Source organism: Triturus cristatus, chromosome 3_2 (genome assembly GCF_964204655.1).
Source record: "Triturus cristatus chromosome 3_2, aTriCri1.1, whole genome shotgun sequence".
Classification (NCBI taxonomy): Eukaryota; Metazoa; Chordata; class Amphibia; order Caudata; family Salamandridae; genus Triturus; species Triturus cristatus.
The window spans coordinates 529,569,421-529,595,690 of NC_140584.1; positions in this window are offsets into that span (position 1 = coordinate 529,569,421).

A 26,270-nucleotide genomic window follows, 5' to 3' on the forward strand; every position below is an offset into this window, starting at 1 on the left:
GACGGAAATACAAGAGCAAAGAAAAATACTACACTAAATGTCGATTTGGATTTCCTAGACCTGTTCTTTCAAATGGAAGAGTAAACAGTTTTATGTCAGCTGTGAGACATACTATCACAAGAAAATCACCTAAGAATACCTACAACCTTAAAAGAAAAGAAGAATCAAAAAATATAAATGACTACAACCCAGTCATTTTATCCATGTGGAACGCTAACATGGATATACAGTATGTAGCTGACAATTCCATTGCTGTTGCACGATATGTAACGTCTTACATTACGAAATCAGAAAAAACAGAATTGAAGGAAATGTGGGAAGAGATTTCTCACGAGAAGACTGTCAGTAAGAAGCTGTACAGTTTCAGTTTGAAGATGTTATCGCATCGAGAAATTGGATCCTACGAATGTTCAGATAGGTTATCTTCTGCAAGTCTCTACTCGAAGTCAAGAAGAATAATTTGGGCAAGTTTAGGCCTTGCAGCAATGAGAAATCGGGTACTGAAATCTGTTGGAGAAATTGAATATTTGGCCGAGAATGACCCAGAAAGTACAGATATATTGAAAACAAACATGTTGGACACATATTATCCCAAAAGAAGTCATCATCTGGAGAACATGTGTCTCTATGAAGTGTTGCAGAACTACATTTATTCACGGAAAGCTGCAGAAGACATTAATAATGGAAAATATAAAGTTGTTGGTGAAGAAGGATGTTTGGTGAAGCAAACCAAAGGAAGTTTGATAAATCACCGGAAGCTGAGTTGCGACACTACCGACAAGAAAGAATTTTACTACTTGGCTCTTTTACAGTTGTTTAAACCATGGCGTACAGAGGATGAACTACTGGGAGAATTTCAAAGCTATGAGGATTCATTTAATGCTTGCAAAGACAGCATACAATGCAATACATTCACAACTTATCTGCAAATGTTAAATGAAGAAATTGAACAGGAAACTACAATTGCAGCAGAAATAGCTAGAGACAGTTCTCAGGACAGCCAAAGTTCAGGAACACACAGTCAAGATCCCCTAGGACAACCAATCGTTGAAAATGAAGCATCAATAGCCATGAATGAAGTGGAAACAGCTATGAATCAAGCTCAAGAAGAATTTATAGACTTAGAAAATTTGGAAAGACAACTGAATCAAGAGCAGCAACAAATTTATGAAGAGATCAAAAACAAAATTGATCACGGATTTCTACATGTAAAAAAAGAGTGCTCATGCACATCATTTCATCCAATCAGGATGTATGTAAGCGGACAAGCTGGCACTGGAAAAAGTTTCCTAATTAAAGTCATCAGAAGCTACCTAAAGCGAAAACGGGTTCTACTTTGTCTTGTGTGGTTACTGCTCCAACTGGGTTAGCAGCATATAACATAAAAGGAATCACCTTACATCGTTTGCTAATGTTACCAGTGGAGCATGAGAACAAAATACAATTCAACAAGCTAACTGGAGAAGCATCCTTGGAAGTTTCACGAGTATTGAAGAAGATGCAAGTTCTCATTATTGATGAGGTGAGCATGGTATCAAACTTAATGCTTGCCTTTGTGCATTTAAGAATGCAGCAAATTTTGAAGACAGACTATGACGTGTTATTTGGTGGAAAACACGTCATAGTTTTTGGAGATCTTTTGCAACTTACTCCAGTTAAAGGACAACCAGTGTTTAATACTGTGACACATGAAGACACGAAGAAGTCATTGGGAAGCATCGGTAATACAAATATTTGGTCCTTCTTTGAGTACAAGGAACTTACAACTAATATGAGGCAAGCAAACGATGAAGAATATGGAAGTATTCTGAAAGATATCAGGATTGGACTACTCACAGAAGCTGGCAAAAAAGCATTACAGACTCGGCTGCTACATAATTTATTTCCAAAGGAAGAAATAGTTGCAGAGAAGATATACAAGAACATTGCAGAAAACAAAAGTGTCATCTGCTTAATGCCTACTCTACGTGAATGCTCAATATTCAATGAGGAGCTTTTGAAATTGGAAAAGGAAGAGATCAGGAAATTGGAAGCAGTGGACAAAATTGAGGATGGAAGAATTACTGTCACAGTAACAGGCAAACTGAAAAATAAATTGGACTCACTAGAGAAGAACATCTCCAAAACAGCTGGATTAGAAAAAAATCTATATGTTTGCATGAACTGTAGAGTGTTTTTAAGGAGAAATTTGGATGTTGAGAAAGGTTTAGTTAATGGAGCGATGGGAAGAGTTGTGGGTTTTATTAATTATCAGAAAAAAGAAGGAATTGAATGTTTAAAAATAAAATTTGATCAGATAGATGAAGTTAAAGATATTTGTCGTTGTACAGTTCGTTTTATGCTTGTGAAAGACTTATATGTACGTAGGAAGCAGTTTCCGTTTTCTCTAGCATATGCTGTAACTATTCACAAGTCTCAAGGATTGACTGTAGATTGTGCATTTGTGAACATTGGTTCAACTGTGTTCAAAGAAGGTATGGCATATGTTGCTTTGTTACGAGTCAAAACATTATCAGGTTTATTCATGATAGACTTTGAAGAATCAAAAGTTAGTGCTGATACAAATTGTGTAAAGGAGTATAATAGATTAAGAAGAAGCTATGCTCCTCATTTAGGTCAGTATCCTGTGTTGGAGAAACGTGTAGTTTCTCGTAAAAGAAAAAATGAGAATATCTGTAGTGAAGATGTAGAGAAGAGGAAAAAAAAGAGGAGTGATGTAATTGCAAGCAAAAAGAAAAAGGAAAATGAAGAACAGGTTGTAGGATGTCATTTTGAAAATAGCTCTGGTGTCAACTGCTACGCAAATGTAGTGCTGAATGTTGCATTTTATCTGGAAAGTTTGCAAGAGCAGATAATAGTAAATCAGGGAAAAAGATTCTGTTCAGAGCTGAGTCTCCTTTTTCAAAAGTTGAGTAAAGATAAAACTCAAATAGAAAGTGCTACTGACATTAGAAAACTTTTAGATGTATGTTCAGGACGAACACAGTTTTCTCAAAATGAACAGCAAGATGCACATGAATTTTTGATGTATTTTCTTCAGGTAGTGGAAGAAGAAGGAGTTCCCATTGACATTTTTTTTGGTCTCTCTTATAAATGGGAACATAGTTGTGATAATTGTTATAATATATGTGGCTCTATTGTTGATAATGAAAGGTTTATTTATTTGACATTGCCAGAGAGTAAAACAGTCACTTTTGCAAAATTAGTTAAAGATGCTAATCATAGCATGAAATGTGGTGAGTGTAATTCTGACATGTTTTCAACATTAATTTTAAAGGAATACGGACAGTATGTAATTTTTATGATGCAACGATGTAGAGCTGATGGTTCAAAATTGGATACTTTAATAAAGAAGTTTACAGGACAGCAATTATCAATTTCAGGAAAAACTGTTGCAATAATTTTCCATGATGGACCTACTGTTACTTCTGGACATTACACAGTTTATCTAAAATGTGAAAAAGGCTGGACACTGTGTAATGATTCCCAATTGATTTTCAAACAACGTTTGCCTTTTGATTTAGCAAATTCCTATCTAATCTTCCTGAAACCTAAATTTTAGAGAGACTTGGCAAGATCTGGACAAAATAATTTTACCATTTTACTGGATTACCATTGCAATTTTGTAAAAAAAAGATTTTTAAAATTATCATTTGGCCTAATGGAAAGATAACCAATTGTAATGTGGACTTTTTTAATTTTTAATGCAATTTTGAAAAACCAATAATTTAGAGATTATCGGTAACTTCTGCACATTTTAAATTTTGGAATGTTATTGGACTGCCATTGGAAATTTTTTCAAAAATGATTTAAAAAATTACTATTTGGCCATGTGGAAAAGTAACCAATTCTATTGTGGACTAAATAAATTATTCAAAAAATTTTCGTGAACCAAAATGTTACAGAGAATCGGTGAGATCTGGACAAATTAAACTTTAGAATTTTATTGGATTTCCGTTGGAAATTTATTCCAAAAAAAAAATTAAAATTACTATTTGGCCTAAAGGAAATGAAATCAGAGGTATTTTGGAGTTATTTGAGATATACTATTGTGATTATAGTTCTGAAACAAACATATCAGACGGTATTTTAAAGAAATAAGTATTGGTATTAGATGATATTTTTTTACAATATTATGCATTTCTATAATGTTAAGTTTAATTAAAAAAAGAATCAGGGCTTTTTTAATACAATCTTTGTGATTGGTATTTTTTTTTGCCCGCTGTAAAATGATGAATGCAATTGCTTTCACAATTTATAGTGAAATGCAATATATTCTGAAAACAGCAAAAATAAGGCAAAAAGATTTTTTGGTAAAAAATGTAAATATGTGTACTGTATTATAAAATGTTTAAAAAATATTAATACTTTTTTCTTTTTTTCCAGATAGATATAGAAAATTTTCGAAAACTACAAACATTTTTAAAACTATTTTTTAAAAAAAGAAATGAATAAATATTTTTTCAGTGAGTATGGTAAGTCAATAATAATAATTGTAGTCTCTCAAGGACAATGTAATGTGATAAATGATTTTTAGTGTTTTTTTTAAAAAATAAAAAAAAATTACGCGCACCGTACGCGTACGGTAAAAAAAAAAAAAAAAAAGTTTTTAAAAACATATGTAAAAAAAAGATGAAAGATAAGGTTGGCTCTTAAAAGAACCGTTGTGTTCATGCAGGGACAGAGGAAAGGAAGCATGGGAAAATTATTCAAAGCGACAAATGTGCTGATCTATTTTGTTGTTCACTAGGGAAACACTGGTCTCCCTATGGCAAATTAGATCTTTACAAAATGTGCAATGAATATCAACCTTCCGAAATCGAGGGTTCATTTCCAGAGGGCCAGCAAAAGGAGATTCTCCCCCCACAGATGAAGGGCTCACCTGACCTGCAGAAGAAGGAGTAAGCCCTGCAGGTGATGGTCCAGGCTGAGCTGCTGTGGATGTACTGGCTCGTCTTTCTGAAGAGTTACCTCCAAAAAGATGACCATGTGTCCTTCTGTGTACATCCTGGAGGTGTCTCTTCATGGTGTGATTCCCAAAGGAATACTTCCTGTTAGGATTACCTCTAGAAAGTACACGCTTACACAGCTTACAAGTAACTAAGGGTGCATTCACCTTTTGCTGGCCTTCTGGAAAAGTAAAATAATCCCAAACATAAGAAGGCTTTTGTTTCCTCGATCTCTGCCTCAAGACAGTGCTGCTAGTGCTAGCCTCACTCTCAGAAGAGCTCTGCTGTTCTGCCATCGTATCCCAAAGACAAACCAGCTCCTTCTCCCAAGGGATCACAAGCAGAAATGAGGGGAATGGGTGTGGTGTAGGAGAGTTCTAGAACTGAAAGTAGTTTCAACCAATCAAAAGTTGTGTTTCAAGATCACATGACCTACCGTACGCTTACGGTACGCTTATGGTACGCTTACGGCAAAAAGTACGCGTGCGCGTAAAAAAGACACGCGCTTGCGCGCATGCGCATAACAGTCACTCCCCGGCACTTCCGCGTAACGTGCGCGTGTGGCGTAAGCGCGCACGCGTCCCACGCGCAGTACGCGCGGCTACGCAAAGTGCGTAACTATACGCAAGCAGCGTAGATAGATTACGGACATTGCGTAAACCGTACGCTTACCGTGAGCTTACGGTACGCGTACCAAAAAAAAAAAAAAAAAAAAAAAAGAACTGGAAATAAATTTTACATGTTTATTTTAAAAAATATATTAAAAAAAAATATTTAAGGATTTTAAAAATTAAAGCATAGTCTTTATAAAAGGTAAGAAAATTAAATTAAAAATATGTTTGAAAAAATTGAAGAATAAAAAAAAAATTAGCATTTAAAAAACCTTGCAAATTCACTGAAAAAACCATGGGTTTCACACACGTTATAGTTAGGAATTAGCATTTAAAAAACCTTTGAAATTCAGTGAAAAAACCATAGGTTTCACACACGTTATAGTTAGGAATTAGCATTTAAAAAACCTTAGAAATTCAGTGAAAAAACCATAGGTTTCACACATGTTATAGTTAGCTGGACATTTTACTCGTAAAAAACCAATGAAATTGCCCCGTTATAGTTAGTTCAGCTAACTATAACTCGCGCGCCCGCAATGCACTGCTGATGACGTCACATATTACATCACTCATGACATGGTCAGTGACATCACTCATGACATCACTGATGACATCTCAAATGACATCACTGATGACATCAAAGGTTTCACACACGTTATAGTTAGGAATTAGCATTTAAAAAACCTTGCAAATTCACTGAAAAAACCATAGGTTTCACACATGTTATAGTTAGCTGGACATTTTACTGATAAAAAACCAATGAAATTCCCCCGTTATAGTTAGTGCAGGCAACTATAACTCACGCGACCGCAATCTTCTGCTGATGCTAATACTGTATTTAGACACTTATTTGCCTATGTCTTCTTCCATTAAATTTTAGCTATAAATATATATTACAAATATTTTTTTTTCATAAAGACACATATGTCATCAGCAGAGGATTGCGGTCGCGTGAGTTATAGTTGCCTGCACTAACTATAACGGGGGAATTTCATTGGTTTTTTATCAGTAAAATGTCCAGCTAACTATAACATGTGTGAAACCTATGGTTTTTTCAGTGAATTTGCAAGGTTTTTTAAATGCTAATTCCTAACTATAACGTGTGTGAAACCTTTGGTTTTTCCAGTGAATTTGTACGGTTTTTTAAATGCTAAGTTACTTTACGCCATTCGTGGCGTGCGCGCCCACTTAACGCAGTTCGTTCCGTGCGCGCACAGTGCGCTTTGCGCACCGTGCGCGCACAGTGAGCACGCGGTGCGCTTCGCACACCGCGCGCCCACTTTACGCAGTTAGTGCCGTGGATGGGCCATGTACGCTCGATGCGCTTCGCGCACAGTGCGCACGTGGTGGACATATTATGCGCTTCGTTGTGAAAGATAAACATTTATATTCAGTTTAAATTATATATAATATGCCATGGACAAATGGTGCCCTTCGGGCACCATTTGCACACGGGGTGGGGAGAGTGTGGATCATTTTTTTTTAAAATAATTTTTTTAACGTACGCGTACGGTAAGCGTAATCGGCGAATTTTCGTAAAAAAATAAAAATGAATTTTTGGCCGAGGGGGTTCTGTGGGGACATATTTAGCAAGCCGAGGTGGTTGGGAGCTATCTAAACAGTCCCTTTACATGTTTATTCTCTTTGTTTTTCATCCCCCCCTCAGAGTCCGAGAGAGAAAATGGCGGCCGCCGCTTCCTGGTTTCGACCGATTCGAATGTTTGCTAAGATCTAACAGCCAATCAGAATCGCGCTCGCGCACGTCACCGTACGCGTACGGTAAGCGCACCGTAAGCGCACCGTAAGCTGGCTCAGATATATATATTGATTTAAAGGCTATTTTCTCAGAATCTACTGAACAGATTTACACCAAACCTACAAAAGGCACTTCCTTGACCTGTAGACTACCTCTCTGCCAAATTTCAAGGAACTCTGTTCAGCCGTTCGGGCTGTAGCTGTGTCTAAAGGTCCTATGGAAAAATGCATGGGAAAAATGCGTTTTGGGACCCCCCTTTTATCTCAGCCCCCGCTTGACGAATCCCCCCGAGACTTTCAGGGTAGGAGCGGAGCGTAGCGCCCCACCTATTTTGATAATTTCGCGAGGATTCGTCGACCGGCGCCAAAGTTATTCAAAATAGAATGTTGCGGTTTTCCTATGGAAACAGGGTCCTAACTATAACTACCTACTGGCGTGTGTATATATATATATATATATATATATATATACACACACACACACATATATATTTGTATATGTATATATACGGTGTAACATGGGTAGGTAAAATATTTAATTTGCATTATATTATTTTGTATATTTTAAATGTATTATGAATGTCCATTAGACCCATCCCCAGTTAACATCCTAGTGAAAGGTGGAAATACTGTACTATCTGCCTTAAAGATTTTACACAACTCCTCCCTGGAAGAAGGTTGTATCCTGGAACCCGGTAAGCATGCAGTTATCAGGCTACTTTTAGTAAAAACATCTCTAGACCCAGATAAATGGGAAAACTATAGACCCATGTCGTTTTTGGCCAGTAAAAGCTAGATCTTAGAAAAATTGATGAATTGCTCCCTTTCAAGATTCTTGGACAGTAATAATCTGCTACATCAGGCACAAACAGGCTTTCGCCCGGGATTTAGCATGGATACAGACTTATTACTGGCAATGAAAGAAATGAGAATGACCATAGATCAAGGGGGGGGGGGGGTAGCAGTGCTTATCCTATTAGATTTAAGCACAGCTTTCGCCACTGTTTCCCATTTAGTCATGAAAGAAAGGATGAAGGAAATGGGAATTACAGGGTCTGCTTTAAAATGGCTTATGTTTTTTTTAACAAACAGAATGTTTCAAGTTAGTGAAGGTTCCTTCTTGTTAGAAAGTATGAAGGTGGAATGTGATGTGCTATAGGGATCTGTGTTAAGCCCTACGGTCTTTAAGATTTATTTCAAACCTTTGACATTATTGGTGCACATGGCTTTACCATGGTGTTGTATGCAGACAACACCCAAATTGTTATTTCCATGGCCTCAGATAGGCCTTCTAGCTTCAGGAGAATTAATACATGTTTAGAACAGGTGGCCAAGTGGATGGCGGCAAGCTGCCTCAAGCTAAATGGAGACAAAACATAAGTGTTGGTGGTGGGGATAAATCATATGGCTGTTCAATCTGGGAGGATCTCCTTCCTGCAAACATCAGGTAAAGAACCTAGGAGTAATACTAGATAAAGATTTGACAATGAACGCCCAAGCCTAAAAGTTACCAGGGACTAGTTTTGGCCTGCTGAGGTCCCTGAAAAAAAAGGCTGAGATGGCTTGGAGTGCAGTAGGATGATGGTTCAGGGATTGATGCTTTCACGCCTGGACTATTGCAACTCCCTATAGTTGGGCAGTCTAGCCTACGTCATAAAGAGATGACACGTAATAAAAACTGTGGCAGCCCATGTACTCCTGAGCATCACCCAAAGGAACTCAGCTCAACAGGCTCTCAGACCACTGCACTGGTTTCCCACCAAGAGACACATAGAATTAAAAGTCCTATGCATCGCACATAAGTTGAAATATGCATCGAGGCCGCTGGCCTTACAACATCTGATCACCTCTCATACAACGGCAAAAGAACACTGAGATCAAACAACCTATCCCTTTTGGCAGTTCCAAAAATAAGAAGAGAAAGAGGGAGAGGCAGCACATGTGCCTTTCTCACTGCCAAGTTATGGAACTCCATTCCTGTTCAGCTCAGGTCCAACAACAACTTGCTGAGTTTTAAGAAACAACTAAAATCATATCTCTTTAGGTAAGACCAATTCACAGGTTTCTCTTTGGTAAGATATCTCCTTGTGAATCTTGGGCACTCTCTGACACCTTCTAAAACATCTACACATCTCCCTGAAGCATTTGAGGGTCCACGGGTCAGTCAGCGCCGAGAAGCCTCTTTTGGGGTATTTGTTGGGCTTTATAAAAACTCTATAAATAAACGAAATAAATTACAGTGAAACTAAATACATATTTATATTTAATAAATATATTTATTTTTACACTGTGTTTTTTATACATTTAATAATATGAAAATAATACCTATATATATCCATACTAATAAATGTAAAATATTATTAAAATGAATGTAATGTAAACAAATATTTTTACAAGAAAACACCTTTACAAAAAAATACTACAAACCTTAAAAAATAAAAAAAATAAAATGAAATGTAAAATATTAAAAAATTAAACAAGTATTTCTGTGAACACTAGTTAACCAAAAATATTTAAACTATTGGAGTCTAACAATATTAAATATACTATTCCCACTCTAGTTTGTGCAACGGTAAGAAAGGTTTTGGGATTTGGAGGGGTAAAATTACTTTTCATTCTCTAGTATGGGCAACAGCAGGGAAAGCACTGAATTTTCCAGGGATACAATTTAAAATTCCCATTTTAAAGAGCGCAAATTATGGGGGAATTGTTGGAATTTGGAACGGTAAATTGTATTATTTCTACTCCAATGTGTGCAACAATAGGGAAAGTGTGAAAATTCAGAGGGGTGAAATTGACTATTCCCACTCCAGTCAGTGCAACAGTCGGGAAAGTGTTAGACTTAGGAGGGGTAAAATGTACTATTCACACTCAAGTCTTTGCAACAGAAGGAAAAATGTTGGATTTCGGAGGGGTGAGCTTTACTACTCCCATCAAACAGGAGTATCGAAAGTATTTCACTTAAAAAACATATATAAGTTACACCATGACTATAAGAAAAATATTAAACTCTTAATATAAAAATTATTATTTAGCATAAATATATATGGATGAGCAATTTAAAACAATCTACTCACATAATTATTATTCAATAAAATAATGAATCATCAATTAATAAATGATTGTTATTCAATTATTAATTCAATTCCCACTCTATGCTCCTACAAACCTAGCAACCTTCACCTAAAATATAACTTACAAAATAAGTAGTCCAAAATTTGCATATTCAAAATCAATTAGATAATTAATTAACAAGTAATAATTATTTGGTAATTAATTATTGCATATTTATCTTTCCAGCCTAAACCCCTGTCATCCTAACAGCCGACAACTAAAATATAATAAAAATGTATAATATTACTTTCCTTATTTAGGAGTTCTATTTGATGAACAAGTAGAAGCCTCTGATTGAGGGAAAGAGAGCTGAGCTTGCTAAAACTACTGGGGCAGTGTCTAGTTTTGCACAGAGGTTGGGTTCTGGGTCTCCAGTTGTCCTGCTTAAGATTTACCACACGAAATGGGGTCGATTCCGATCCTGTATTTTTTATTCCGTACGACTCGTATCCGTATTTTTTCCGTACGAATCGTACAAGTCACGTCCGACCCATGAAGTACCCATGAAGTACGATTCGTACGAGAAAAAGTACATACGGATCGGCCCGATCCGTACGAATCGTAGCCGTGAAAGTTGTACGAAACGGACCCGGACACTTTTCCGTATGAATCGTAAAAATACAGTCCGAGTGTACAAGTACGATCCGGACTGGCTTTCCGATTTCCGATTCGTACGGAAAACGTCCCGTACACGGGGAATGACTTGTACATATCCAATGTCGGTGTACGCACCGTACATACGCAATGTCGGTGTACGCACCGTACATAGGCAATGTCGGTGTACGCACCGTACATAAGCAATGTCGGTGTACGCACCGTACATAGCAATGGCGGTGTACGCACCGCACATACGCAATGGTGGTGTATGCACCGTACATACGCACTGGCGGTGTAAGCACCGTACATAGCAATGGTGGTGTACGCACCGTACATACACAACGCATGGGGGTGTGTGCCTGTACGACTCATACCCCTGTACCGTACTGAACCACGGACACTGTAAAACAGCACAAGGAGGGTCTATTCGACTCGCACAACACCACAAAACACATCTACAGTGCACCAAAAATGGAAATGACTGACCTGGACACATCCAAACAGGCAAACAGAGGGGCAAACTCACAACCACCCCTTATAACACACACACCAAAAACTCAAACTGAGGCCCACCCACAAATGGACCAATAAAAAGGGCCCACACACACAAACCATGAGCCTTTGCAACAGACTCACTGCAGCTAGAGAGCACACACCAACAACTGCACCCATCCACCTTAACATATACACCTTCACACAACCTCCTTCACACATACCCCCTCTTCACATTCAGACCCACACTGTCACATTCAGACCCACACACCCACAACCATCTACACCCTCACCCCACACCATGCCCACAGACAAGAATTCAAAGTTCACAAGGGAGGAGCTGGACATCCTTCTCAATGAAGTCATCAAAGTCGAGCCACAGCTGTTTGGAACATTGGTCAGACAGACCAGCATAGCCGAAAAAACACGTCTGTGGCAGAGGATCGTCGATAGGGTGAATGCTGGTGCACCCATCAGAAGGACCAGGAATGAATGCCAAGCCAGGTGGTACGATCTGCGGAGGGCGGTAAAGCGCAAGATGAATGATGACTACGCCCAGAGCAACATCACTGGAGGTGGTGGGCCCCGCAGACCAGTATATTTCCATCCCTGGGAGGAGAAGGTGATGGCCCTGCTTCTGCTGGTGGGAGTACATGGACTGCAAGGACTTCCAGAGCCTGGTGAGTACACAAACAACTTAGGTAACATGGGGGTAATGGCATCCACACCATCAACTACACCAAATGCACCCAACTACCTCCAAGCCCTCACCGGCCACAACCACAGTCAAAAACAACGCTAATGCCACTAACATGTGTATGCTCCATTGAGAAAGCAAGGCCATGCTATGTCCCATGCTACACGAAGCAGCAACCCAAGAATGGATGTCCGGTATGCTGGGAGGGTGGGTGGCACAAAACACATTGTTGAACTCCAAATCAGACACAATTGCCCTCATCCCATATGGCCCAGGTACATACCCATGCACCATGCGCAATGCACAGGGATTGGGAAAGTACTGACAAGATTGCTCACACTCGGCCCGGGTGTAGGCAGCACAAGGCCCTCCTGTGACCAGTGCAAACACAAACACCAAGACAATAAGGTCAGATATCTAGGACAGGAACTCACACTCACTGTCATGGCAGCATACTCCATGGGGGGACAGCTACATCACCTGGGAGCCCCAGTGCAAAATCACACTACACCCACTAGCAGGCCCTGTCACACACACCCCTTACACAAGCAGACACCCCCGGGACAGGCAATGGATTTACCCACTGTCACAATGGACATGTAACACAACAACACCAATACATAGCCGAAGAAGCATCCAAGCCAAAAATCTACATGTCAAAGACTCAGGAGATCAATCTGTCCCCCACAACATACCCATCCACAAGTGAACATTGAGGAGAATGCTAGGCACATACAACTACCTGGAGGAACAGTGCCATCTTGAATGTGTATGATACATGCATGTTGCATGAAACAGCATTAACATTGTCTGTCTCTCACACACAGGGCAACGTGATGAATCTACCCCCAATAATGGGGGTGAAGATTCACAGTCCCTGGCCCGGGAAGAACCTGATCCCACCCGCAGCGACGCCTCTCAACACTCCGCGGATGACCCCGACCGACCTGGACCCTCTGGTGTCCAAGCCCCTGCAGAACCTGGTTCAGGACCATCTGTGCCAACCACCACCCCCATTCCAGCCACATCCCAGGAGACACCGAGGAGCCCTGCCCACAGTGAATAACTGAGCCAGTCTGAACAGGAGGGACAAGGAGCGCCGGGCACCCAGGAGGAGGCAGACAACACCGTCACTGCCATCCCTCAGGGGTCCCGTAGACCCGATGTGCAGGCCTGGCTCGTGTGGGCAGGGGTGGTGCGAGTGGAGGCAGGCGGAGGCGAGAACCTGACCAGCCAGCTGAAGGGACCGGTATGTCACACATACACAACATCATGGAGGCATACCGGCATGACACCAGGGAGATCAGCCAGGTAGTGGTGACCCTCCAAGAGATCAAGAGCCAGCAGGCCGAGCAACATGCCAGTCAACAAGAACACCAAGGACGGATGGAGGCAAGACTGGTTGAGCTCCTGGCGGTGCAAAGGGACATAAGCCATTCACTCCGTTGGATCGCCGACAACATGGGCAACCCTCCCTGTGCCAACAGGCAAAGACCACCACCAGCCACAGGGAGGGAGGAGAAGGAGGATTCGTCCGACGGAGCGTCCCAAGCATCGTCAAGGACTGCATCTGAGGGTCCCCCGAGGAAGGTGGGTCGTCCATGGAAAAGACCGTGAGAGGCAGCGGCACATCCTCATCTCCCAGGTCACCTGGCCTTCATGTGCGACAGCATCACCTCATTGACTGACATCATCTGCCACATGGACCTGCTGGTCACAGTCTGACTAATGATGCCAAACACTGTGGTCTGGACTCAGATGACTTCAAATGGCAAGGATCCCATCTCCCCCTGTGAACTTTGGATTCTATGGTCCCTACATTGCACCTTTTTCAGTGCACAAATCACGCCCCAGAGCTATAATTAAATAATTAATACGTGAAATGTTATGTTGCAGTCATTTAGCATGAGTCCACAACATACGTGTGGGGATATGTCAAAGTATGCCTGAGTGTGGAACTAACTCCAGCCATCCATACACTTGGATCGGAGTCCGGTCGAGGACACACATGTGTCTCAATGTATCACCAAATACAGACATGGAGCCCAATACTCACCTGTGATGGCCTCAAGCTGCTGAGGGGGCGCTTGCAATACTGCTCAGGCAGACCAATTTGGATGAGTATCATGAAGGTGTAGAGGTCATGGGTCATGTTGATGTGCCCGGTGAGGGAGTCTCAGGTCGGTTTGGCGAGGTGGGAGAACTATCTCCTGCATGCAGTTTTATGTGGATGTGATGAATGGTGGCCAGGGCAAGGTGGGCTGCATGGAGTTGGGCCAACGGGGTGTTGGATGACAGACGTCCAAGGTTTGTTTTGGGTATGGGGTTGTGGACTGCCTCCTGAGTGTGGTTGAGGAGTCTGAAGGTGATCCTGCAGCAGACAGTGAGCCATTCTAGCTATCTCAGGTGGACGGTGATGGGTCTGGGGCTGGGGATGTTGAAGATGAGGTGTGCGGATGCACCCTGGATGTGTACAAGTTCTCCTGCAGTTTTTCTGTTGTTCTACATAGAGGCCGGTGCTGTAGTTGAGCCGGCTGGTGTCGTGGACCTGGGGGACGGTCTGTCTTGCCTTGTAGTGGATCTATCTGTGGATCATTTTCAGCATGCGGAGGGTGTTGCAGCATGAGGTACAGATGGTGGTGAGTTGCATGGTAATTGTGAGCGATGGGTCCATGATGAACACCAGCTTGCTTGTGTGGCCACTGGGTGCTTGTGCAGTGCCCAGACCAGTGGGTCACAAGGAGCTGACCCAGCCGTAAGGGAACAATCCTCAGATGATGACCTCAGTCCTGTCCAAGTCCAGCCTCAGGTGGCTGATATTCAGCCATTTGTCAACGGATCTCATGCCTTCTTGAAGTTTGGATCTGGCAATGGCTGGCTCTTTGGTGAGTTTGAGGAGCAGCTGGATGTCAATGGCATACGAGATGATGATGAGGTGGTGTGCGCATGTGATGGTGGAGAGGGGGGTCATGGAGACATTGAAGATCGTCACACTGAGAGAAGAGCCCTAGGGCATGTGCCACATGACCCCAGTGTACTACATGCTGCAGGGTGGAGGCCGATTCCCTGGGCCTTGCTGGTGAGCTACTTTCTGATTTAATCCTGGGCCCTCCTCTGGATACCAGTGTTGGAGATGTGTGAGCTGACAGTGTGTTAGCACATGGTGTACAGTGCCGTTGAGAGGTCAAGGGGAGTGGGCTCACCATTGTTGAGCAGGGCAAAGTTGTCGTTGGTGGTGGCAATGATGACGGTTGCATTGGTGTGATTACTGTGGAATATGGTCCGGTGCCGGTTGCCTGGAGCTGGTTGCATGGAGGAAATTTGTCAGTTGCTTGTTGAGTGTCTTCCGGATGACATTTGCTGGGTAGGGAAGCAGGGTGATGTACCAGGAGATCCTGCGGTACTACCGTCCTTTGTTTAAGAAGGGCCTCGGTCTCTGCATGCCTCCAGCACCCATGGAATGTGGCTAACTCAAAGGAGACATTCATGACGCGCTGGACGTGGGCTTCAAGGATGGGGAATGATGTGGTTGAGATGTTGTGTGGGAAGGGGCCGGATGGAGAGCCAGAGTGGATGGTGCACATGAGCCAGGTGGTGTACTTGCTGCTGACGGGAGTCCAGAACCTGAGGGGGGTTTGTCCTGCGGATAATAGTGCTGTCTGCCTCTGTGTGCCAAGGCTGTTGTGTATGGCCATGAGCTAGCAGTGGTACAAAGTTGCAAGGGATGTGATCTGCGTTGCAAGGGTGGGGTGTCTTGGATGGAGATCTGCTGTCAGTTCACTCACAATGCTGATGAGCTCCTTGATGTCGTGTGTTTTGGTGTCTCGGCACTATCTGAAGGATCTCCACTTGTCCTTGCTGATGATATGGTGATGTCTGTGTGTGGTCTTTTCCAGGCCTGTAAGGTAAATGATGGCTCTTTGTGTTGCAAGGTTTGCATAAGAGTCTGGCTAGGTCTGTAGGAATCCAGTAGGTCTGCCTTGTCCCAGGTGCCTTAACTGTTGTTGTGCTTCACAAGAAAGTCAGTCAGTTGCTGATCCAGTGCCTGAGGTTTCAGGGTGTTGCGTTGGTGTTGTTTTGAGTGTCCCACACAGCTTTGGGGGATCGTTAGCGGGGTGTGGGGTAGTGTGTTGCTTGTCAGAGACGTCGATTAAAATGTTGATGGACCAATGATGGATGATGGTGTGGTTCTCCTCCAGCCAGAAGTTACTGGTCCCCAGCCATATGTAGCCCGTGGAGGTGAGGGCGTGCGTGTAAATGTACGTGTTGATGGCTTAGCGCAATTGTGGATGTAGGCGTGGAGATCTGTAGATGAGTGTTACTCTGAGGGTTGCCAGGGAGTTGCTACAAACCCGGATTTGTGACTCTGAGGGTGTACTTGTGAATAAATTGCAATTCATCCTCCGGGATTGTTGGTGCCGTCCCTGCGAGTGATCTTGTATCCGTCTGAGATGGCAATGAAGAAGTTGTGTGCTGAGGATGCTTATGTCCAGGTTACTGTCATGAAGGTGATGTGTGGGGCTGTTGTGTTGAGGAGTTAACAGAGTCCAATGGCGTGCTGGTGGACGGAGCGGGTGTGGAGTAGGAGGCACATGACCTGGTTGTTCTGACAGGGTCTGGTAGGCTGGGCAGCGCTGTGTAGGCAGTTGGAGTTGCACACTCTGCATGCAAAGGTGTTGTGTGTGCGCTTAGGGGTTGCCTGATAGCAGGCTGATGATTGTCTGGAGGACATTGCTTGGAGGTTGGCTGCAGCATGAGCCTGTTGTGTGACGTGGGTCATGCAAAGACCAGAGGCTCGTGCACTGTGCACATTGCAGGCGTAGACGGTCCTGAATTTGGCACGGCGTTGGCGCAACAATGGCACAGACAAGCTGCTGGCTGCATTAAGAATGGGTGGAGGGGGGAAGGTAGGAGCATTTTGTAGGCGTGTGGGTTGCAGAATCAGGGCACTCGGCGGGGCGGTGCCGCAGGTGAGGCAGCTGCAGGCGGAAGGGGTGAGAAACTAGGCAAAAAGTAGCACACAAAGACAAGGAGATCAGAAAGGTACAGTGCAACAGATGTATGTAAAGGAAGGAGTGTCAGGTTACTCATGGGTCACTACGAGAAAATGTATGACCAATCACCAAAAATGATGGCCACAGGGTCAGGCAACAAAATGCGGAACTGCGCACAGGAGACACACCATCGGCATGTGTTCACGTCCCGTAGTGGGGAGCAAACTGCACAAATACTTACACAACCAGGGACTTCATGCACAATAGATATTATTAGCCATGAAGAACTGCATGCATGTTGCCGAAGTACACATATGCTCAATATTTGACAAGTATGCCATAGATGACGCATGCAAACTGGCAAGAGAGCTGCAGTGATAGAGATGAGGCACTTTGGATTGTGCTGAACACCTTCATTCCACATACACACACAAAGGTAAATGCATCCATGTGAACAGACTCACATGTCAGTTGACAGAACATGTGGGACATACACTGGACCCCCCCTTCACGACACGTATGATGTCAATCCCAATGAACTGGCACACAAGTTAAGGGGATGAGCCAAACACATCCTGCTGCACATGGAGAGGCTGCGATTCCCCATAGAGCCTGTTGTTGTGATGTCCCACACTATGTCCACCCGTAGCATCCGCAATGTTTCAGAGGCAAGGTTTACACACATTGATGCCTTCATCAGACGCCACACTCCACTACAGATGACTGTCAAGAAGGGTGACTATCACGTCATGGGAGTGATGCTACATGTTATATGCTCCATGGTGAGAAGACATGTATGCATGTACCACAATATGCACAGAAGCAGGTCCACACATTCCCAACCCGTACCACCACCAAAAAGCCTTGCTGCAATCCGTACCCAAACTGACATTTCCACATGTCGATGCATGTAACGCTGATTCAGCACACATTGCAATCCTCATGAGGAATGGCACGAGGACAACGATGACACGAGCAGACAACATGCGCAAAAACCTGGGAATGACAGACACACAAGAAGTCACCTAAAACAAATCTCGCCGCACACATGGACATTTACAAAACATGAACAATGTTGGACACATGTAAATTTCAATGAAAGTCTCTCCGCAAAACTGTGTGGCATGACATCATCACTAGAGTGACACATCAGAACACACATCAAAGTCACTTTGCATTCAGTCTGCTGGACACACACATTGCAACACATGCCACTCAATGCTACAAGCTTGCACACTCATACCCAGTGACTCACCATTATGAGAAGAAGTTGCGTATGAGCTGACTTCGGATATCCTCCTCCTCCTCATCACAGCCTCGTGAGCAAGCCCTTGATCCTCCACGGGTGGATGTTCCTGCTCATCCGGATCCAGGATGAGTGGCACTGCCTTCTCAACTGCCATGTTGTGCAGCATGCAGCATACGAGGAAGATTCGGCAGACCTTCTCCGGGGCATAAGGGAGGGACCCGCCTGTCTTGTCCAGGCACTGGAATCGGCTCTTCAGGAGTCCAAACGTCCTCTCAATCACTCGCCTGGTCTGCCCGTGTGCATTGTTGTACCGTTGATCTGCAGCTGTTCTTGGGTTGCGGAGAGGTGTCAGCAGCCATGGCATGTTGGGATAGCCAGAGTCCCCTACATGGAAACATCATGTAAAAAAGTGGGTCAGGAGATGCCGTAAGAGCCAAAGATACCGCAACACACAGGAAAAACAGAGTATACCCACCAACAAGACATGCTCGCTCGTTGTGCAGCCGCAGCATCATTTGTAGCACCCTGGTACGCCTCATGATGTAGGCATCGTGTGCTGATCCTGGAAAACATGCACAGACATGGCAAATCAGCATGTTAGCAAGACACACCACAAGAGCATTTATCGAGTGGTAATGTTTTCTATTGCGATAGGCTTGTTCCTGTGCCTGTGGTGGTACCAAAGCCACATGTGTCTCATCAATGGACCCAATGACATGGGGCATCCCTCCCAGGGCATAGACATCACCCTTGCCATCTGTCAACTCCTCAGGAGTAGGAAATTGGATGAATTCATCAAGGTGCTCCAACATGGCTGCTAAAACATCACGCAGGATACGGCTGAGCATTGCCTGTGACATGCCACCAACATCAGCTATGGTGAATTGAAACGTACCTGTGGCAAAAAAATGTAGGGCTGCCATCACCTTCATCTTGGAGGTCAGTGCAGTAGGATACCTGTGTCATGGTTGCAGGTGTGGTGCCAGCTTGTCTGTCAAGTCCTCAATCAACTTGCGAGTGAATCTGTAACAGCGGATGCAGGCATGTTCCCTCATGGCACCCAAGTCTGGCATTGTTCTTGGGACAGGCTGTGCCCTGCAAGACATTGTTTGTAAGAATGAAGATTGAGAGTCTGCCAATATCAATGTCAATGAACATAGCACATGCTACACTGCTAATACACATCAGGTAACTATGGAGTCGGGTCTGTGCAATACATACAGGACACATATGCCAGTTTCCTGGCATTCCTACAAAAAGCCAGATACACCTGTTGATTGCCAAGTCTACATGACATTCCCTGAAAAAAGTTGGGGGCCAATTTGAGTGAAGAGCCACAGATATCACCAGAGTGACACCCACCCACATAGCTGCATTGGAAGGATGTCATCTCATCCACACAGCTGACTGCAAGGCACACGCACAGGTCACAAGGAATGTCAAATATACATGTCAAACACATTGCGATGAAGGGGTACATGTGACAAGGGAAAGACACAGCCATTGAGACAATGTAGACATGTATGACTGGGAAAATATGATGTCCGATGCACACAGACCCTACAGTGGTGGGAATCCACATGTGGCATGGTGTGCGTAGATGTGTCCCATGCCCATCTCCACACAGACCCATGTTGGATGCACCAACAGCAGATGCAGTTGACGGAACACTGACATCAAGCTCATGGGAACGCATGACACACACCTGACATAGTCACAAAGGGGCACGCAGATCGTGACATGTCAGTTGATAGAGTGTCCCTGTCCCTGGCATCAGGAGACAGGTGCGGGTGGTGATGACTGTGCCATCCCACTGCTGCTGTGCATGACACAGTTGGACTACAGACACACGTGGCAAGTGTCAAAGTGATGTGTGCCTCATAGTGCCCCATCACACATGACATGTGTCCACAGGTCATCACACATCAATTGTGCAACTAGATGAGATGACCTGTGCAATATCATTGGCTGCCACACCTAGGGCCTGCACATAACAGTATGCAATGACAAGTACTTGATGGACATCCTTGTGCGACTCGTAGCCCTCCATTCCTGGCATATGTGCGCCTGTATTACCATTGTAAGCGTGTGAAATGCATACCCGTACGTGTGAACTAGTGCGTACCCGTAGGTGTCAAACGCACTGTACTACTAGTGCGTACCCGTACGTGTGAACTAGTTCGTACCCGTAGGTGTCAAACGCACTGTACTACTAGTGCGTACCCGTACGTGTGAACTGGTGCGTACCCGTAGGTGTCAAACGCACTGTACTACTGGTGCGTACCCGTACGTGTGAACTGGTGCGTACCCGTAGGTGTCAAATGCACTGTACTACTAGTGTGTACCCATACGTGTGAATTAGTGCATACCCGTAGGTGTCAAATGCACTGTACTACTAGTGCGTACCCATACATGTGAAACACACTGTACACCCGCTATCATCGCGTGTGTACGCTTCGTTTCGCCATTGTACTTGTGCCGTAGGGGTACGTGTGAAACGCCCCGTACAACCGCTATCATCGTGTGTGTGCGCTTCGTTTCACCACTGTACTTGTGCCGTAGGGGTACGTGTGAAGCGCACCATACATCCGCTATCATCGCGTGTGTACGCTTTGTTTCACCATTGTACTTGTGCCGTAGGGGTACGTGTGAAACGGGAGACGACCTTTACTACGCGGGCATTTCACCGCGGTAGGTTTACAATGCGGGCTTTACAACGCAAGTCTTTTCAACGACTTTCACTGGAGGGCGCTGTAAGCTAAGGAATAGTACGATTTACTATCCAATACCTTCCCTACTGTACGTAGACTGGTGTTGGAATAGTAAATGGTACTTTCCCTAAATCCAGCGCCCTCCAGCGCAAGTCGTTGAAACGACTTGCGTTGTAAAATCTGCGTTGTAAGATATCGCGATCAACATGATCGCGTAGTATCGTCATACATTCGTGTGAAACGCACCGTACCTGTGTGTGGATTTCAAAATTACATAGGGGACACATAAGGGACAAGTATTAGGCCCTAAATGCATGCTGGTTGTCATGGAGACAGAGTTTTCAGTTGAAAAGTGTCGATCATGTGTCCTGGAACAGTCAGTTGGCCACAAAATACAATGTTGCAAAGTGGTTGTTGACTTGACATGATGCTCAAAATTTGATTGATGCGAATGCTGTCATTGGTGTATGTTTAAAGTCATTGGTGTATGTTTTAAGGGATTGGAGTAAACGTAGGATGCAAATGAGTCTGACCAATCACTATGTACTCCTCTAAATGAATGCCCCTCAGCAAGACAGATATAAGGCAGCCAGAACCCATGAGAAGGCACTTGCCTGCCCAACTTTCCAGTCGACCACACTGCTGCTGTCTCTGCTTCCTCTGGACCATGTCACGTACTGTGGAGAGGGCCAGCCATTCACCCAGGAGGAGAATGAGGCCTTGCTGGACGTCCTCCTCCCACAGTACACCAAGCTGTATGGGAGACCAGGGGAGCAGGTGAGTGCTGAGTCCACTACCTTTGCCTATGCACCTGTTGTGTGACTGTCAATATTGTGTCCAGGTGGGACAGACATGCAATGTTGTTTAGAGTGGGTCCCAGGGGGGGGACATGCTGATGTCTCTCATGCAGAGCATGATGTAGTTCCTGTGTGCACTCCTCACTTGCATCATGCTTACTGTGACTTTCACTGCATAGTGCATGACACTTTCAGCCTGGCAAATCCTTGGTGGTTTTTCTTCCTATTGTCCTGAGGTGATTCAGTGGTCCCCCCGGTGTGACAGGTGACTGTACCCACAGATGTGCATGAGTTGAGTGGCCCGGTGGTGAGAGCGTCCAAATGATGTGTACGACCTCATGGACATTGATGTGTGTGAATGACTGTTCCTTGTCATGTGGGTGAGTGTCTATGTGAAGTGTTGCACCACAGCTGCATGGAGGAGGCAACAGATCAACCCATCTGATGTGACAATGAACCTTGGCCTTTTCAGTCCACGCTGAACTTGGAATTAACTACCTAGTGGACTTACTCACTTTTAGCCCTCTGCTTTGCTGGATATAGGTCTGAATAGCAGCTGCCAGCTCAGGAAAGCGCGGTGAAGCAGCGCTGGGCATGGCAAGGGGGGAAGCCGACGGACGACGGATGACGGAGTAGGTATAATTAAATAAATAATTAATACCTATTCCACCGGCTTCCACCCCGCCTGGCCCTTCCCCGCCCCACCGTACCACCACATTTACCTGAGTCGGCCGCCGCTGTGTCTGGACCAGGGAGGACTTGAAGCTTAACAGGCTGATTCTCTAGGATTGTTTGTCCCTTGATGCCATGGATAGAATCCCCTGGATAGCCTTTGTGAAGACAACTTTTGCCTCCTTAGGAAGAGCAGACATATATTCGAGCCCCCACTTACTGTTGTCCCGAGGCCCAAAAGGAGTGAAGCATTGTTCCTTGAGCGGGCTCTGTTAATCAGAGAAGAGGCTGAATCGATTAAACCATTGGTGGAGAGACACATGCTCTTAAAGAATGTTCAGGGTATGGAACCTTACTTAGGACCTTATATGAGTTTGGCGGTCCAAGATCCATAAGAACGATGTCCACCCCCTCCAGCAGCCCAAGGCGTGGCAGTCCAAACACCACCATACTGTGAGCGGAAATATATTGATGCCTGTGTGTGCATTTTGATTGCATTTGTGTTGGATACACACATATGAATGATATATGTGGGACAATACCATATACCCATTACCGGAGTTAGGCCCATATGTGGGCACTCCTGGCAATGGGTATATCATATGAAAAGGACTCAACTGTAGCTCGCTGCTCATATTTCTCGGGGTGATGATCCTGTTGTGAAGGGGGGACCTGGAGAAAGTAATCCACGTTGGAGTCTTTCTGGAATAAGAAGAAAGGGATGAGTGTGCACCCCAAATCCTTTGTCACCACCACCTTGAAGTTGGCGGTCTGACTGCTGTGGTCCGCTCATGGAACAGGCAACTTGTAACACACATGGCAGTGCATCTTCCCTGTACCACCCTATGGGGGCTACCTTTCCCCAATCGCGACCCCAGCTGTTGGCGGTCTGCTGTCAGTCACAGCGGTCCAGTACCAGCCAATCCCCACAACTCGCAATACGATGGCTGGAGTGCCGAGCTCACCGTGCTCGGACATCCACCGCTGATATGGCGATCCACGAGGCAGTAATTAGGCCTGTAGTCCAGGTATCCAATAGGCGAGAAAGGTTTTTATTGGCCAGGTTTTGAATTAACCCACTACAAAACCTCCCGGCCTAACCTAAGCGATGGGCTCAACCTGGATGCAGGTTGGCCTGCGGCTGCGAAAATAGGTCTCTACAGGACACCATGCACTTTGTCATCTTCTGTAATTATTATAGTAGGCCCATAAGACAGTTCCTTATCCCACAGTTAAAAACTTTACATTTTATCCAATTATGCCTTTCCCTTGTGTACTTGTTATTGCTTTTTAATGAACATGTTTTATTTGCTGTGTATAGTTTTTTATGAGCCGTCTTGATGTCTAGATGATCAAGACCAGACTAAGGGCCCGATTCACAGAACAAACTTAAGACAAAATCCTAAACTTAGTACCATTTTGGTATTCACAGAATGCACTTACTACTTCTGGTATTCACAGAATGAACTTACTACTTTTGCGATTCACAGAATAAACTTACTACTTTTGCTATTCACAGAATGGATTTAAGACTACTAACTTTACGTCCGCACTCGGGCCGGAAATTCCGGCCCGGAGGCGGAGCTTCAGGGCCGGAGGCGGAGCTTCCGGCCCGGAGGAGGGGATTCCGGCCAGTGGTCTGGCCGGAATCCCCTCCTCCGGCCCGGAAGCTCCGCCTCCGGCCCGGAAGCTCCGCCTCCGGCCCGGAATTTCCGGCCCGAGTGGGGACGTAAAGTTAGTAGTCTTAAATCCATTCTGTGAATAGCAAAAGTAGTACGTTTATTCTGTGAATCGCAAAAGTAGTAAGTTCATTCTGTGAATACCAGAAGTAGTAAGTGCATTCTGTGAATACCAAAATGGTACTAAGTTTAGGATTTTGTCTTAAGTTTGTTCTGTGAATCGGGCCCTAATTATTGTACCAGTGTTCTTGGTGTCCCTTTTAACTTTTTTTTATTGTAAACTGGACTTTTAATTATGCATTTAGTGAATATGAATTTTATATGTATGTAATTCTGTAATATTTATTGTATTCTTTTATGGTTGATGGGGTCAACTGAATAAAGATGTTATGATGATGAATAGTATTTCAATATTTAAAATTCAATTAACTTATTAATTTACAAATAATAATTAATAATTAATTAACTTCCCACCCTTTATCTCTACAAACCTAGTATTTCTGGAGCTATCATTAAAAATAATCGGTATGCCATATTTTACATAATTAAAAATAATTAAATAATGAAATATATATTATTAATTCATTACTACCTAATTAACTACCCATCCTGGACCCCCTGCAAACCTAGCAGCCCACAACTAAAATATAAGCAAAATAAATAAAGATTCTATAAATTATATAATTAAAGCAATTAAATTAAATAAATAATGTAAACTATAAAAAATAAAACAATTAAGGCTATTTAACCAACTTTATGAAAACTAGAATTTAACCTTTTCGCCTGTCCCAACATATAAGCTCAACAGCCCACTACGACACTATCAATTACTATAATAAATAAATAAAATATTTTTAATCACTTAAAATTGCAAGCTAGATAAAAAAAAACTTATATAAACAATAGCAACACCATAAAATTCATATATCAACTAAACAGATTCAATGCATAAAAATGATATTTTTAAATATATAACATTGAAAAGGATGTTAAATGCATCAATATTATTTAAAACGATATCACTTACGTCAAAAAAATATATTCTTGTCAATGATATTTGTGCATCGCGATATATGTGTATAACAATATTAATTTCCAATATTTTAACCTCATGATATGTTTAAATCATCATTTGTGCACAGTTGCTAAAATAATGTTTCACATTTGTGCTGAGATTTGGCTTCTGTAAATGTCTGAGAGCATGTTTTCTGCATGTAGGTGCAAATTCAGAAATAGATCTGTGTGTAGAGCTGAGGTCCAGGTCAACAAGGCAAGTGCTGCACTTCTTAGGGCCAACAGTCCATGAATACTAAAGCAAGGTGGGAATGCACGCTTCTTTACTGTGAGCATGCCGGTGCTCTACCTCTCGCTGCCCCTCCACACGTCATTCATTGAACGGATATTCATAAATGGACCTTGTATGGGACCTGATGTGCGGGGATTCTGTGTTGGAGGTGATTTGGAAAGTCCATGCATGAGAAAATAAAATGAGAACATTTCTGTAGTTCATGTTCTCAAAGTCCTTTCAGAAAAGCCTTGGGATCAAGGAGTTTAAGTGTACCCTTAATAACAACCTAATGCTGCACAGAACTCCGAATTAAATGCCAAATACTTCTCATTGGGAATCTGAAGCTACACAGAAATATAAACTATTCATATTCCATGTTTTTAATGCTTGAAGCAGTGTACTTCAAGAGTTCAAAGAAATAGAAGACGCCGGCAATCATTGAATGAGCTTCCTTTACAGACTGAAATCCATTATAGTCTAGAACGTGTCTCTGCGGTTAGGCCTCAGTTTTTAAATGAATAGAAATCTTGACGCGATGGACGTTTTCTCAGCCATCAATCCTCACCTTGTCAACCACTAGTTTTACAAGTTTTAGAAATCACTGAACTGTTGTCAAGCGACACATCACTTCTTGTCATGCACCTTCTCAAGCAGAAGGCTTCCAC